This window comes from Onychostruthus taczanowskii, unplaced genomic scaffold (assembly GCF_017590055.1).
Source record: "Onychostruthus taczanowskii isolate IOZ18803 unplaced genomic scaffold, ASM1759005v1 scaffold27, whole genome shotgun sequence".
Lineage (NCBI taxonomy): Eukaryota > Metazoa > Chordata > Aves > Passeriformes > Passeridae > Onychostruthus > Onychostruthus taczanowskii.
In genome coordinates this window covers 2,705,476-2,719,697 of record NW_024500017.1, presented here as the reverse complement: position 1 = coordinate 2,719,697, position 14,222 = coordinate 2,705,476, and the positions used below count along the sequence as shown (strand labels likewise).

The 14,222-nt window shown below is 37.9% G+C and overlaps 1 protein-coding gene across 1 annotated transcript in view; it reads left to right on the top strand.

Annotated features, from left to right (window-relative positions):
* EIF3H (eukaryotic translation initiation factor 3 subunit H) overlaps positions 1-14,222 on the top strand; it is an 87,034-nt gene that overhangs the window by 18,809 nt on the left and 54,003 nt on the right. The gene's annotated exons all lie outside the window — the stretch shown is intronic.

Genomic DNA, 14,222 nt, shown 5'->3' with positions numbered 1-14,222 from the left:
ATGATATGGACATTTATTTTAGGATGAGACTCCACACAGGAAGTTACATTAGTTTCCTGTCTGTAATTCATAGTCACTTTAAAGCTTTTTATGGAAATGGCTGGGTGTACCTGTGTGCATACATACACATCTGGATGTAGCTCAGCACATAGATTGCCTCTCTGTGGGTTTAATTGTATGTGTTAAGTACTCATTGGAAACCTGGAGAGCAGAGCTTTGTAAGTTTTGACAGGCTTTGGCTAACTTGAAGTCTGGGTGATCATTTTGCTTCCTAAGTGAGCTAGAATGTAGCATGGGTGGTTTCAGTTTGTCTTGGTGGTTTTTGCTGGTCCTAGTGATGTTTTGTTAGTCACACTGTAAGTTAGTATGATTGGCTTGGCACAGAATGACATCAGATTTATAAAGCAAACTTAAAAGGCTTACAGTTCTAATATTGATATTATAAGTATGCATGTGTATTTAATGATACTAGTAGAAAAACTTTATTAGGGCATATAGAGTCAGTTTAACTTCAAGAGTAGCTAAAGAGGCAATATAGTCAAAGTAGTTGCAGTTGCTTCTGTTTTGATAATTCGGGTTGAGCAAGATCACTTAATCTGTAAGTATAAACTGCTTTTTCGTGCTAATAATGAGATTAGGTATTATTGAATTAATATTTTATCTTACAACAAAAGAATCTTGGACTCTGCTTTTATAGCAGAGATAATTTTAAGAATTCTTTCCAACTTGGTAAGGTTTTCTCGCTGTTTATTGCTTCCTTTGTGTGATTATACAGTTAGGTCAAAGAAAATAAGAATGCAAAACAAAAAGGAATCTTAATTGTCCTACAATAACACTTGAGTCAGAACTATATTTTACTAATGCCTAAAAAATATTTTAAAGATCTCTTCTGGAGCTCTTCAAATGATTGAAGTAATCTAAATTCTTAATTGGACCCCATGCTTCATTTTTTTCTGTAGAAAATGAATTATTTCCATGTAGCTAATAGGAGAGCAAGTATTGAAACGAATTTCTCAATGTCAGAGATGGATTCAGCTCACCATAGGATGGCTCCCATGCTGAGCTCTAAGCCAGTGATCTGGTATGCAGGGTTCAGCTCTTCATGTTTGGAAGATACTTCCTTCCAGGAAAGAGGTTTTTTGGTACAAGTCTTTCCTTTTTTAGGGCAATAATCCTGACATTAAGTAAGGTCCAAAGGCAAAGCTTCCCTCACCTGGACCCCTTAGCTTTTCAGCTTTCTGTTCCCGTGCTGTGGGCACAGAAAGCAAAGCAAACTCTGGCCAGAGTGGGAAGTGAGCCTGTGGCAGTAAGGCTGATGCTACCTCTGGCAGTGGTGGGGAATCTGCAGCCAGGCTGGGGAGCTTGGCTGTGCTAAACCCTGTAAGCTCATTCAGGAGAATTTCCCATTAGTTTCCATCTTCCCGAGCCTGTACTAGAGATGTTGCCTCTGTATTCTTCTCAGTGAAATACAGTTAAATAGACTGAACCACTTAGGAAATGCAAAGTGCTTGTGTTCATTCTGCATTCCCTGTGGTAGGGGGTCTGTTGAGCTCTTTAACTTATGTAGTAGAGCCTAGAGAAGATGAAAACCTAAACAAAATGGCTGTTGAAGTTGCTAGCTTGAGCCTTTGGGTTTTTTAGGCTCCTCAGAGTTGTCTTCTGTCTTGCCAATGTGAAAAACAATGTTTTATAAATGCCCCCTGTTTGTTTTCCCTGAAGCTGTGTTTCCCTATGGAAGCATCCTGTCAGATTTTCAAAAGATTCTTTTTCTTCTAGATGCAGATAATTCATGTAGAGCAATCTCTTGTTATGTGCCAGAATATTACAATTCAGGATGCTAAAAACCAAAGAAAACAAGGCACCTCCTTCCCCCTATGACTTGTGTGTTACTTCAGTGCCCTACCTGGCTTTATATATTTGCACAAATTCAGGCCCACAGATATGGAGGGAAAATACAAAGGTCTTGGCACTTCAGCACTGGTATCACACAGAATAATACTTAACGTTGTGCTCTTTTGTCAGGATGATGTTGCATCATCTTCTGCCTTAGTGTAGGCCTTAGTGGCCTCGAGGTGATTGTTGTTAAGAGAATTTGAGCTTTTGTACAGGAGGGTGACATTTAAGCAAATAAACTGTTGGGTAATTGGCAAGACACGTTTACGTGAATGCTTTCCTCTTTTAAGCTGTACAAACCTAATACAAAACACATTTTTGAGGGTGCTAAGAAAATATCCTTAAATTGAACTTGAAATAGGTATGCATGACATTTAAGAATCAGTTTGATAAAGATGTATTTAAACTTGCTTACAACAACCATTTCTTCAGATATGCTTAGTTATGCTTTTGTTATGGTGCCATTTTGTCTCTTGCTTCTAATAATATTATCTGAGTTAATATCAAATTTTGACTATTTGCTGTTACAGAAGTCCTTCAGAAATTAATTTTTTAAAAAAAAACCCTTATCTGAACTTGTTCTTTTAGTGCAAGAACATTTTTTTAATGCCATTTGAATTGGACTATTTCCGAAACTACAGAAAGCAGAGAGAGGTTTTTTAGATTCAGGTAATTCTTATATCAAATATGGGCGGGCTGTCCACCGCGTATGAATCCGCAGGTGTTTTTCATCATAGAAAGTTTCCCCTGAAGTGTTGTCTTCCTATGATTCTTTTTACAAAGTGCAATTTTTTTGGTAAGATTTCCTGTCAGGGAAGTCTTAAACACTTAGGCTGGCCTGCTGCAGCATGAGATTTTTAGTGGGGTGAGAGGGTTCAACCCAGCTCTCTGTTAGAAATCTGTAGGTGAAGTTTAGTTGAAGATATGTGAGCTAATAGAGGAAAATTGCAGAATTGTTGTTGAGTCCTCAGCAAAAGATGCTTCAGTGTGAATGTTCAATATTTTAGGGCTGCACTGTGGGCTTTTGGTTAGGCATTTACTTTTCACATAACTGTGTTTCCTTATTGCTGGTGCACTTAAATCCTCATAGGCTTTGACTTTATTTTTCAAAGCACTGATCTTAAATTTCATAAAGATACTTTCAGTGATTTACACATGCAACCCCTATTCCTGTGCCCCGTCTCCCCTTCCCCACATCCTCCACCCCACAGATTCAACTCTTGTTTAGGGAAGATCAGATTTCGGCTGCAAGGATTTTGGCTTAGGACTTCTGTGAAAAGTTGTAGTATTCCAGCTTGTCTTACTGAGGGTAGTTTTCTGAGAAGTGCTTTCACTTTAGGGCACTTCCAAACCTTTGTCTGAGCATAGTTTTGCTGTGTTTCAGTTAAGGTTTAGTAAAAACCTTATTTTCTCTATGTTCTTCCTGATAAATAGATGTACTTTTCATGTCTGTATATTTCTAAGCAATATGTTAAGTTCAATCCCCTTGCGCTTTATTGACTTGATCTTCGGTCCTTTTCACTGAGTAGCTTTTCTCCCAATTTAAAGGAAATTCATATTCCCTTCTTAGAAATACAACAGTTAAAATGAAGCATACCTCTTGTCACTCATTACAGATGTTGTGAGACATTGTTTTGAAACAGATTTATTTCAGTCCCCTGTATTTTAGTAACTTAGTTACAAAGCTGAGCTAATAAACTGAGTCCTGTGGTAAATTTGCCAGTCGGAACTTTGAGACAGTCATATAATTATACATCAGAATAAGTTCTATGTGGTTGTAACTTTTTCTTCTTTTATTAGATTCCCTCTGAAATGCTCCAGAAGGAAAGCTGATGCCTTCTCCCCCTATCCCCCAACATGGTTTTTACTTTGTTACTTAAGAAGATTAATATTGGTTTTCAGGTTAGAAGTTAGCTAGATGATTAAAGATTCAATTACCTGTGGTTTTCTGTGCTTTAGGTAGTATTTAGTTGTGTAATCATTCAGTAACAACTGGAATAACAGAGTGCAACATTTCCACAAACGCCCATTTTTTTAGCCTCAAATAGGTGCAGTTTCATGAGACAAAAGCTCATGAATAGTGCTTATTCAGGGTTTTACTTGGCCAGGGGCTGCAGCAGTTTGAGCCGCTGAACCTTACCTGCTCCGTTCCCTCACCTGTGACATGTGGCCCTTGCAGAGGCAGAGGGCTTCAGGTAGAAGAATTACAGAATTATCAGGGATGGAAGAAAAGAGGATTATCAAGTCCAACTGTTACCCAGTACTGTCACTGTAACCCCTGAACCACATCACCCAGACGTATTGTGTTTAAGAGGTATTTGTGTTTAAGAGGTATTTAAGATACCTCTTAAACACATCCAGGGCTCATCAATCTGCCACCTCCCTGGGCAACCTATTCCAGTGCCTGACTACCCTAACACTGGGAAAAAGAATTCTAATACTGAGTCTGCATCTCCCCTGTCTCAGTTTAAGGCCATTTCCTCTGGTCTTCACTACAGGCACAGCAGAATAGACTGGCCTCCACCTCACTACACCCTTCTTTCAGATGGTTGTAGAGAGCAATGAGGTCCCTCTTGAGCCTCCTCTACTCAAGACTGAACAAACACAGCTCCATCAGCTGTTCCCTTAATATTTTCTAGACCTTTCATAAGCCTTGTTGCAGTAGGGTCCAAATGGACTCTGTGAGGGTTGGTTTATTTTGCTAGTATTGCTGTAGAAGTCCTGGTGTCATTAGATCACTGCTCTCCACCAGCAGTGTTGGTCATCTGCTTTCTGTAAAGGCTTCTGTCCAGGTTAGATTTAGTCAGTTTTTCTAGTTTTATTCCCACTTTAAATCAAAGGTTTTATCATTGTATTTATCATTTTGTATGTCTCTTGTATTGTGTGGCAGACCTTGAACGTGCAGTGACTGTGACAATGTTCTGAATAGGCAGATACAATTTTAGCTGTTTTTTTCTTCTCTTTTTTTTTTTTTTTTGTTTGTATAGGTTTATTCTCTTTAGATATTACAGTTGTAGCTCATGTCTGTTGTTGTTTACTTTAAGAAAATGGAATGTTTATGAAATGAAGAAATCAGGTTATATGACATTTGAGTTTTATTTCATTAAGGACAGGAACATATAACCCAAAAGCTCCTTAATCACAGCCTTGGTTCCGGTTCCAGTTGTAGTCCGTTTATGTAAATTCCTCATCTGTGTTTTTTGTAAGGCTTGTTGTAATTTAGGAAGAAAGCTATACTGTGTAAATGTTGACTTTTCAATTACTGAGTGCTCGTGAAAGCCCCTCAGTTTTGTCCATGCATTTATGAAGTTACACTTCATTCTCTATGCAAAAAAAGGAACAGAATTTTAAGCTTTTTTGTTTTTTTGTTTATTTCTTTATCATTTGGTTATAATGAATGTGTGAAATAGTCCATAGGCTCAATAAGGTTTAATTTATATAAGGAATTCAGATTATTATGGCAAAGGGTGGATGGTCAGTTGTTAAATACTCAAAATAATGTCATCGGATCTTCGATTATTTTTTGTGGTTTGCCAGAACTGATATTGCAGTATAATAATGGACAAAATTAATTGTCATCTAATAAGATGTATCACATATTCAAGGTTCTTTAATAAAACTGCTAATCACACCTGAATTATTTTGTACTTTACCTGTCCCTAGTGCAATCCCTTGATTTGTTTCCTGAAAGGAAGCTAATATTGACATGGTTTGTGTAATTGTGATGGTTCAGTGGAGTAGCAGGCATGCAGCCTGTTAAATGTTTTGCCTGAGTTTTCATACTGTGCAGACTTACCTGTAATGACTGGAGGTTTTTGTCTTCAGTGGGTAAGAAAGAAGAAATCCCACTAAAAGGCTGCTTTACCGGGTGCGGGCTGAAGCGTGCCTTGGGTGTGTGATGCGTGTACTTGTCTCTGTCAGCGGCGGCAGCGTGTGCCGGGGGATGTTTTGTGATCACAGGTGCTAGGAAGCAGTGCTTTTACTTATCGTGCCCGAGGCAAGTGAATTGTCCGGGTGTCCCCCCCGGGTGTCCCGTGGCCCCTCGTGTCCCCCCCCCTCCGCCGTGGCCGTGTGTCCCCCCCCGCCGTGGCCGTGTGTCTCCCCTGAGGCGCGGAGCCGCCGTCAGAGGGCGCCCGTGGCCAGCGCACGGCCCAGCCCGCGCCGCCCTCCCGGCCGGGAGTCCCGGGCGTGCGGCAGCGCCGGGGTACGCGGTGCCTTCATCTGATACGGTGCCTGTAATCTTTTACGCAAACGAGTTCAGAAAATATGTTAGAAAGTGCATTGACTATCCTAACTCAGTGTTTTTTCTGTTCTTAAATCATCCTAAATGTGCTGTGTGCTCTAAGGCTCAGTGTAGATGGGGAGAATTGGATTCAGGCTTCCGTGTGTGTATCCTAAAAGCAGGACGGGAGCTTGCTGGTTCTTCGGGTTTGATTCTGTGATTCCCAATTCTACCACGCGTAACTAAGAAAGAGGAGGCAGCAATTGTGATGGAACTCCTTGGCTTATCTAAAGGGATTTACACTACTGGGCCGTGCAGACTTAAAAATTGCATATCAACTATTCCTCTTCTGACAGTATTGCACAAACTGCCTGAAATGTTCTGTTTACTGTATTTCTGGATTTTCGAGTTGATTTTTACTGTAGGGACAATACTTTAAAGTGGTAGGTTAATCCTTTCGTTCAACATCTAATTTTATATCAAAAAAGAGAAATAATTTTGCTCTTTAAAGTACCATGCATATTAAAGTTTTATTTAAATCAGTTTCCATTGAAATTTTGCTGCAAAATAAGTGCAATTTGATTTAAAATGCAAAATGTTCTACTAGCCCTTAGCTTTTTTTAAAAGAAAACATATTTAATGGCATTTTTCCTTGAGCTATTTTAAACAGAAAAGCCTAGCCTAAATTCTGTTGTCTTGATTTTTTTTTCTCCGTAATTTGCAATTGGAGGGATATTATTATCATGCTTAATAAACTCCCATGCTGTACTTTACTGAAAATTGTGTTTAAGAATATTCACTTACTTAGCCTGAAAATGAAATTAGAAAAGCATCTGTTGTAAGAGATAGGTAGTTAGATGTATATAACTTTTTAGCAGCATTAAAATGAGCTGGGAGATTGTATCCAACTCAGCTATGCATTTAAGCATTTCATTGTATGGAAGATTTCATCTTGAAGCCAGGAGCTTTTACTTCATAGCTTGTGTTCTATCTTAGCTGTATTCTTTATTTATAGTCACAATATACAATAATTTAGTTTGTTGTATGGATATTTCATATAATTTTGTAAGACTTGCAGAAACTCATTAATTTTTGTATGGTCAGCAATATGAAAGCCCAGTTACTTTTACCTTCGGTTTTGGTAAAATATTACAAATGAGCTATTCTGAATTTAATTTTTTTGGTGCTAAATATAATCAGCTCAGCATTGACTAAAGACATAAAACAGCACAGAAACAGATAACCAATTAAATAATGAAAGTGTATGTGTGTATATGTATCTATATATATACACACATACTTAATATCTGCTCTTGTGTCTGTCTCTGTGTTTGGAGGAACTAAAGCTTCATCCAGAAGAAAGGGCAATGTTGTGCAGACAATATTGTCAGTTCTGCTAAAAACTTTCATCTTCTTCATCCTTGATGATTATTTCTTGGTCTTGGACAATGTGGTACAGGAGGCTGTTTCAGTAGGACTGCCTGGATCTCACTCTCTGTGCTTTTTGCATGTCTTGCTTGGGTCTGTAGCATGTCCTTTCTTAAGGGACCAATTGTTTGTGGCCCTTGTGGTTCCCCTCAGCCTTGGCCATACATTTGGACTCTGCACTCATCTGTTCTTTTCCCGGTGGGACTGGACCAAGAGGAAGAGAGAGTTCTTTCAACACCTTCTTATTACCTTTTTCCATTCCTCCTCCTTTCCTTTTTTGCTAATGCAAGTATTTAGCCATTTCCTTTCCCAAAGAAAGCTGTAATAAACTTGAGGGAGCTGAAGGAAAGCACAGCAAAATGAGCAGATCCCCTGTTTTTTTTTTTCTGAGCTAAAATTAAGGAAATGCCTATAGTTCTATTGAAAAGCAGTTCAAATCAATACATCTGTGTGAGAGGTAATAGAAACTGATTGAAAGAAATAGTAGCAATAAATTATGAAAAATAATTTTAATTCTTATTTTTTGTTCAGTAATGCTTTATGGACTTATCAATTGCATAATGTGAACAAATTATATAGCATTATTCTCTAAGAAAATGTTCCATACTCAAGGTATAATACACATGAATCCTAAGTTGCACCTCTTCTATTCATAGTGTTGACATTTATTTTTTTGATGGAAAGGCAGAGACAAGAAGCTGGCCCAAGGTTCAGGACTGAATTTGAAATTAAATAGTTGAGGAACAGACTCGAAATCCGTTCTGCTGGCAGGAAACTCACTACAGCAGTGGAGTTAAAAAGATACAAGAATTTTTTTTCATAAAAAAGTATAGAATTTTAAAGGGATTCTAAAAATACTAGTCTTTTATAGAAAAGAAAAAAATCCTTAGTAGAGTTTATGTTTGTATCTTTATTTTAGCATTAGTTATTTATGATTAATATGTATTGTGAAATCCAGTGGTGCAGTCAAAAATATATGGAGAAACTGAGAAAGCTCAAACTGAGCAAATCTTGCTTATCTTTGTAGTTTGAAGATAATACAGTGTATAGAATCCTAATATCAGTAAAATTTAAGAAAGTAAAAACTGCTTTAAAGCTCTAGTGAGGATGAGCAGGGTGTGCATAGTTGCACGTGTAACAGTGCAACTATGCACACCCTGCTAACAGTGTATAGTAACTTAAATTTATATAGTTCCTTATTGACTGCATTCATGAAATGTTTTTATTGCAGATAAGGCTCTCAGCCATCTGACTGAAGAAATTCACTCTGTTTTGGTTTGTGGTGTGTGTCAGTCGATAAGTTGTAGCAGTAGTATGTAGCTCGTAGTATGCAGCTTGTCTTTTGTTTCACTGTGCTGAATACACAGTTTGATTTCTTTTATTGGATTACATGCTTCAGTACAGCGTAAATTCATGCAGTAGAAAACTATAATGAAAATAGGTTGTTTACGGTAAAATACTCACGTGTTTTTTGTAAGTTTAGTGTGATAAATCTTCTACATATTTATAGCAAACCTGCAGACGTGGAGTTCTAGTCAGAAATAAAAATGGAAAGATTTCTTAAAACTTTTTTAGAAAACAAGTCAGGCATATGCTTTGTGTGATATAGGTCATAAGGGACATCTGCTAAGGATAATTTTCTAACACTTGCTAACAATCCTAATATAATATGGCCTATTCATCAGTTATATTGTTCCTGACTTGGCTAGCATGGATTTTAGTGATTCCCGATGTGCATTTAGCCTCTCTTAATTGCTAGTTTCTTGCTGTTCTATCTTATTGTTTTGTAGGACAATGCATAAGCGGGCACAGAATAATCAAAATGGTTTCCCTGGCCATATTAGGCACCTAACAAGGGATGTATTTGCTGTGCAATGTGTGCGTGTTTTTGCAAGTAGAAGTCTCGTTGAAACAAAATAAATCTTACCGGGGAAATAATTCAAGAATTTGAGCATGCTGTTCAGTGTCTCTGTGTGTGTGTGTGTGTGTGTGTGTGTGTGTGTATTTATATATATTTATATAAAACCTGATCTGTGTGGGGTGTGTTGCAGATTTTGTAGTGTTCTTTTATGCAGCAGAGAAGTCAGAGGGCTAAAGGAGGAACTGCAGACTCAACATCATGATTTTGAAGTTCTCGATAAACTGTTAAATTGTGCCAGTTTTGTGTCTTTGGTTGAGAAACAAAAGCTTCTTTAGAGATATTTGCAGTAGAGCTGAGATCTAATCTTTTAGGTTTTAATCAACTCAGAATTTCACTTAGCTGCAAGGCATTTGACTCCCAAAGAGGTGCATGTAATGTTCTTGCAGCTTGCACACGTGAAGCAAATAGTGCTGGGTTTCATTGTTTGAGGGGAGAGATGTTGTGGTGGGGTAAGGTTTTGATATTAGTGAAATAGGAAAACTGACCAGGTAAAGTTTGGAAAAACTACTGAAAGGGGTGTTTGCAATTTGACTTTCACATGTATGTGGAAATAGTTTTTTTCCCTTTTCCTATTTTTTTTTTCTTTTCATTTTTACCAATTTGTATTGCTCCATTGTTCCATACTGTGCTCTTACCTACGGATAGAATAATAGCTGTTTAATGCTTTAGTAGAATTGTTATAATAATTAAGTGTTTTATCTTGATCTGTTTTCTGCTACTCTGTGGTAGTGAAAGAAAAAAAAAGCTAGAAGTTGTAGCTTTTGCAGCAATTTGGGGGAAGCTTTCTTTATAACTTACTCTCAGTGTTGAGTCTTGTTTAAAATTGTTATCCCTCTGATCAGTTTTGGGAAGAACAAAACAATTTTATTTTTAGATTTATTGCTCTCATTTTACTCAGTTGTTTTAGCCAGGCACCGTAGATGATCTGTAAAATCCTGCATAGCTGCAAAACATGAAATTTGTTGTTGGTGCTTTGTTGTTTTGGGTTTTTTTTCCAATTCTTTTAGTGATTTTTGCTTCTGTTCTAACAAAACGTGTTTAGGAAGAGTGGTTTGGACTACTGAAGCAGTGCCAATGATGGAGAATAAATCAGCCTGGGACCGTGAAGTCAGTTGTTGAGTATAGTTAAAAGACCATAGTCTACACAAATGTTGATTTCATTCAGAGTTTAAATCTGTATCTCTATGGCTTAATTGAAGTATTTTATGGGATTTAATAGTTGTTGTCCACATTGAGTAGTTGAAAATTTCTTTAATCTGTGCACAGTTGATTTAAACAGTTTGGCAAAAAGTGTGTGTAAACTACTTTGCTTAGAGTATATGTACAGTTTAAGCAGAGAACTGCTGATTTTCTGTAACTGCAGCCTGGGAGAAATGAACAAGGAGAGACTGAGAAGGGAACTGAAGACGCTGTTGTAAGGATTCAGTTTGGACACTGGGTGCCACTCCTGGTACACACTGAGCCTGAAAGGCTTTCTCACACAGTGGAACAGCAGGCACTTGTAAAAATGGAGGTCTTTGTATACTCGGGAAATTCTGAAGGTCTTCCTCTCCTGAGCTTAGTGGTTCTTGTAGCTGAGAAACATTGTCCTCACTCTTCCAAGGAGTAACTAAAGATACAAGGGCAGGATTTTTTTTTTCAGTTCTACTGAGAATGGTTTTCTAGACTTGAATGTTGCTGTCTATTTCCATACTTCCCATCCTATGTAACAGAAACAAGAGTGCAACACCAGCTGTTCAGGAACTAGACCAAATATGACAATTCTCCTCAGAAATAGAAAAAATAATTACAAAACCAAAAAAATGTTAATGAAATGTCTGCCTACAAGCATATATATATATATATTTATTTGTTTATGTATTTTTTATATATAGTTTCATTCTGCCATGTGCTTTCTTTTTAGATAATTTCAGTGTCAAATTCTTTTGATGACATGTTACTGATGGAAGACTAGAGGAAAGGACAGTTGAGGATGGGTTTAGGATTGGTCAGTTTACTGGACTTGGAGGCAGTGATGGTTTCCAATAGCCACCAAGTGTTGAAGATATGAGGAATGCTGAGGAGATGGAATAAGGAGTGGGAGTAAGAAATGTTTAGATGTAAATTGGAATGAGGTTAGTGCTTCCACCCTGAAAGCTGTGTAGCTCTCAAACTAGGAAGCGTGACCTGATTTATGCTTTACTGTGCTCATGCCCAGAGGCGTCAGCTGGCTCTGGGTGTCCTGAACATTATACAAACACATACTTGCTCAAACATTTTAGAAACAGCACAGGAGTTTAGGTGTCCAGTTCTTAATGGCTTTCAGTGGAATATTGTTGGCATCTCTACCTAGCTAATTTGGAAACTGAAATTTCAGTTATAAGCGAAAGGCAAGTGGGGGTTTGTGAGGCAAAATACCATAGCATTTTAGGAAGATTAGACCTCTAAACCTTATTTCCCTGCAAAAATTTTGTCTCTTTTGTTTGAAAAGAAATTGAAATAGTGGGTCAGAAAATAACATGTGCTTGGAGAGGAAGCAAGACGCTACTTGAAATGATGAATGACAGGGTGAGGGATGAGGAAGCGCCTTGTAAAATTCTACTTTGATGCAATGGTGTAGAATTAAAAACAAAACTTCCCTCTATCCTCAAATGTAGTAACTTGAGCTCTTGGTTTTACTTTTTAAAATGACATTTGAAAAAGGTTCCTGCTATTCACAGTGTTCCATTGTATGATACTTGACCACATCTCCTAGGCATTTTTCTTGTAATGATGTTTCAAGTGAAAAATTAATTGATGTATTTGGATACATAATGCACAAAGTTAAATGAAGAATAAATGTCAAATCAGCTTTTTTTTCTCTTTGTCTGCTTGCTGTCAGGGCTTACATCAATTTTAAAGGTAATGACTTCCATAAGTAGTTAAAAATTTTGACTGTGTTTTTATGTGAACCTTTCAGGTTAAATCACTTAAAGTTGACATTAAATTTTTAAATTTTTTGGACTTTTTTGGATAAACATATTCGCCCACAGAAAACTATGGTAAACATGAGTCATTTGGTATTCCTCTGTAATTAGCTATGCTTTATGTAGATGGTGAATAATACAAAGATGCACTGGTTTCTGTGGTTTTGCCAACTGTGGCGAAATGCCTGATTTTAAAAACAGTATTTTTAAACTTTTTTTTAAATATTAGACCTTCTTATCAAAAGGCACCAGATATATGAACAGAGCCATAAATGAAAGAACTGGCGCAAACCTTTTGTTGACACCTGGAAATCTATTAAATGGGACACTTGAAATAATGACTATAGCATATGATAAGCTAGAGCCACCTGGGTTTTATTGGGCTACTGGATACTTTGATCACAACTTTATTTAAAGCGGTGTCTGTTTACAGCATCAATGTTCCTTGTCATCACTATGATTTAGATTTCAATCTGACACAATACAAAGAGGAATTGCAAAAATCAAGACAGTACTCAAATGGGAAACTGGTATGGGAGAGATGCTAGTTCAATGTGTCAACCTGGGAACAAAAGCACCTATTTAAACAAGACCTGTAATCTGAAAGAGCAGTAGATGACTTTCAGTAGATGTGGGACACATCATGCCGTGGAGAGAGTGGTAATAACTCAGGCTTGCTGGCAGCAGACAGAGGAGTTCACATGGAATGGGACTGTCATCCTCTTGGATGGAGGGATCAGGGTAGACGTCACTAAGGCCATGTGTGTGTTGGTTTGGTGCAGCTGTGTCCCTTAGGAGCTGGTGTCACAGGGAGGCATGGCTGTAGGCCTAGTGCACAGCTCTGCAATGCACTCCTGGTCCAGGCCTGCGTTCCCTGCACAGCCCTTTGCACAACACAGACATGCTCCTTAAGATTTCCCTTTGCTTTCTCTTCTTGCATTTAAATGGCACTTTAACATGGAAAAGGAGCACTTGGGTCCAGCCTCTGATCCTGCTCATACTTGCTAATACATCTTAATAACTGGAATAGGGGAAAGATCTGTTTTTATTCTTTCTGATGATAATTTTGGTACAGTTCTGCAGCTATGAAATAAAGCCATCACTATATACAAGTCGTGGAGGTTATAACTCTTTGAGACTTTGCTGATTGGCAGAGGTAGGAGAGCTGCTTGTTTGGTGGCATCTGGGTGTTGGTTTGGTCATGGATACTTGAGCATATTATTGAGGCTCGAACGACACTGCTTTTATTCCCAAGTTATCTGCTGCTGAGAATTCCTTCTCCCCTGCCTTCCCCCCTTTTTACTGTTGCAGCTGTTTAACAGCTAGTGTTTTATAGTAATGGTGACAGTAGTTTTTAATTGGGACTGATTCTGTTGTGTGCTTTTGCTTTCTTCAGTGTAGAGAAGGTGAAGGGACATTTGATTAAATCTCTCTAAAGAAAAATGGTTTTGCCCAAGATTTTTTCCTGTGTCCCAAGTGGTTGCAAGAAGCAGCGGGTTCAGCTTGTATAAAGGGTGAGTCATGAGGAGAAACACCATAAGAGTAGTGGTAAGGTAGGGCAGGTTGAGTGGAAGTCTGGGGAGGTCGTGAAGGATACGTTAGCCAGATGTTTGCTGCAAACAGTGCGTAATGGGAGGAAACGGCTATCAGATGACTTTTAGCTCTGTCCCTATGATTTTGATATCCTATTTATCCTCAATTTGAAAGAGACTTTTAAATTACTGAAACTGATGCATTTCAACTACTGTAATTTGATCAACTAGTTAAGTAATATTTTCCATACACTCTCCTGTATTTGGAAGTCTACATTTGT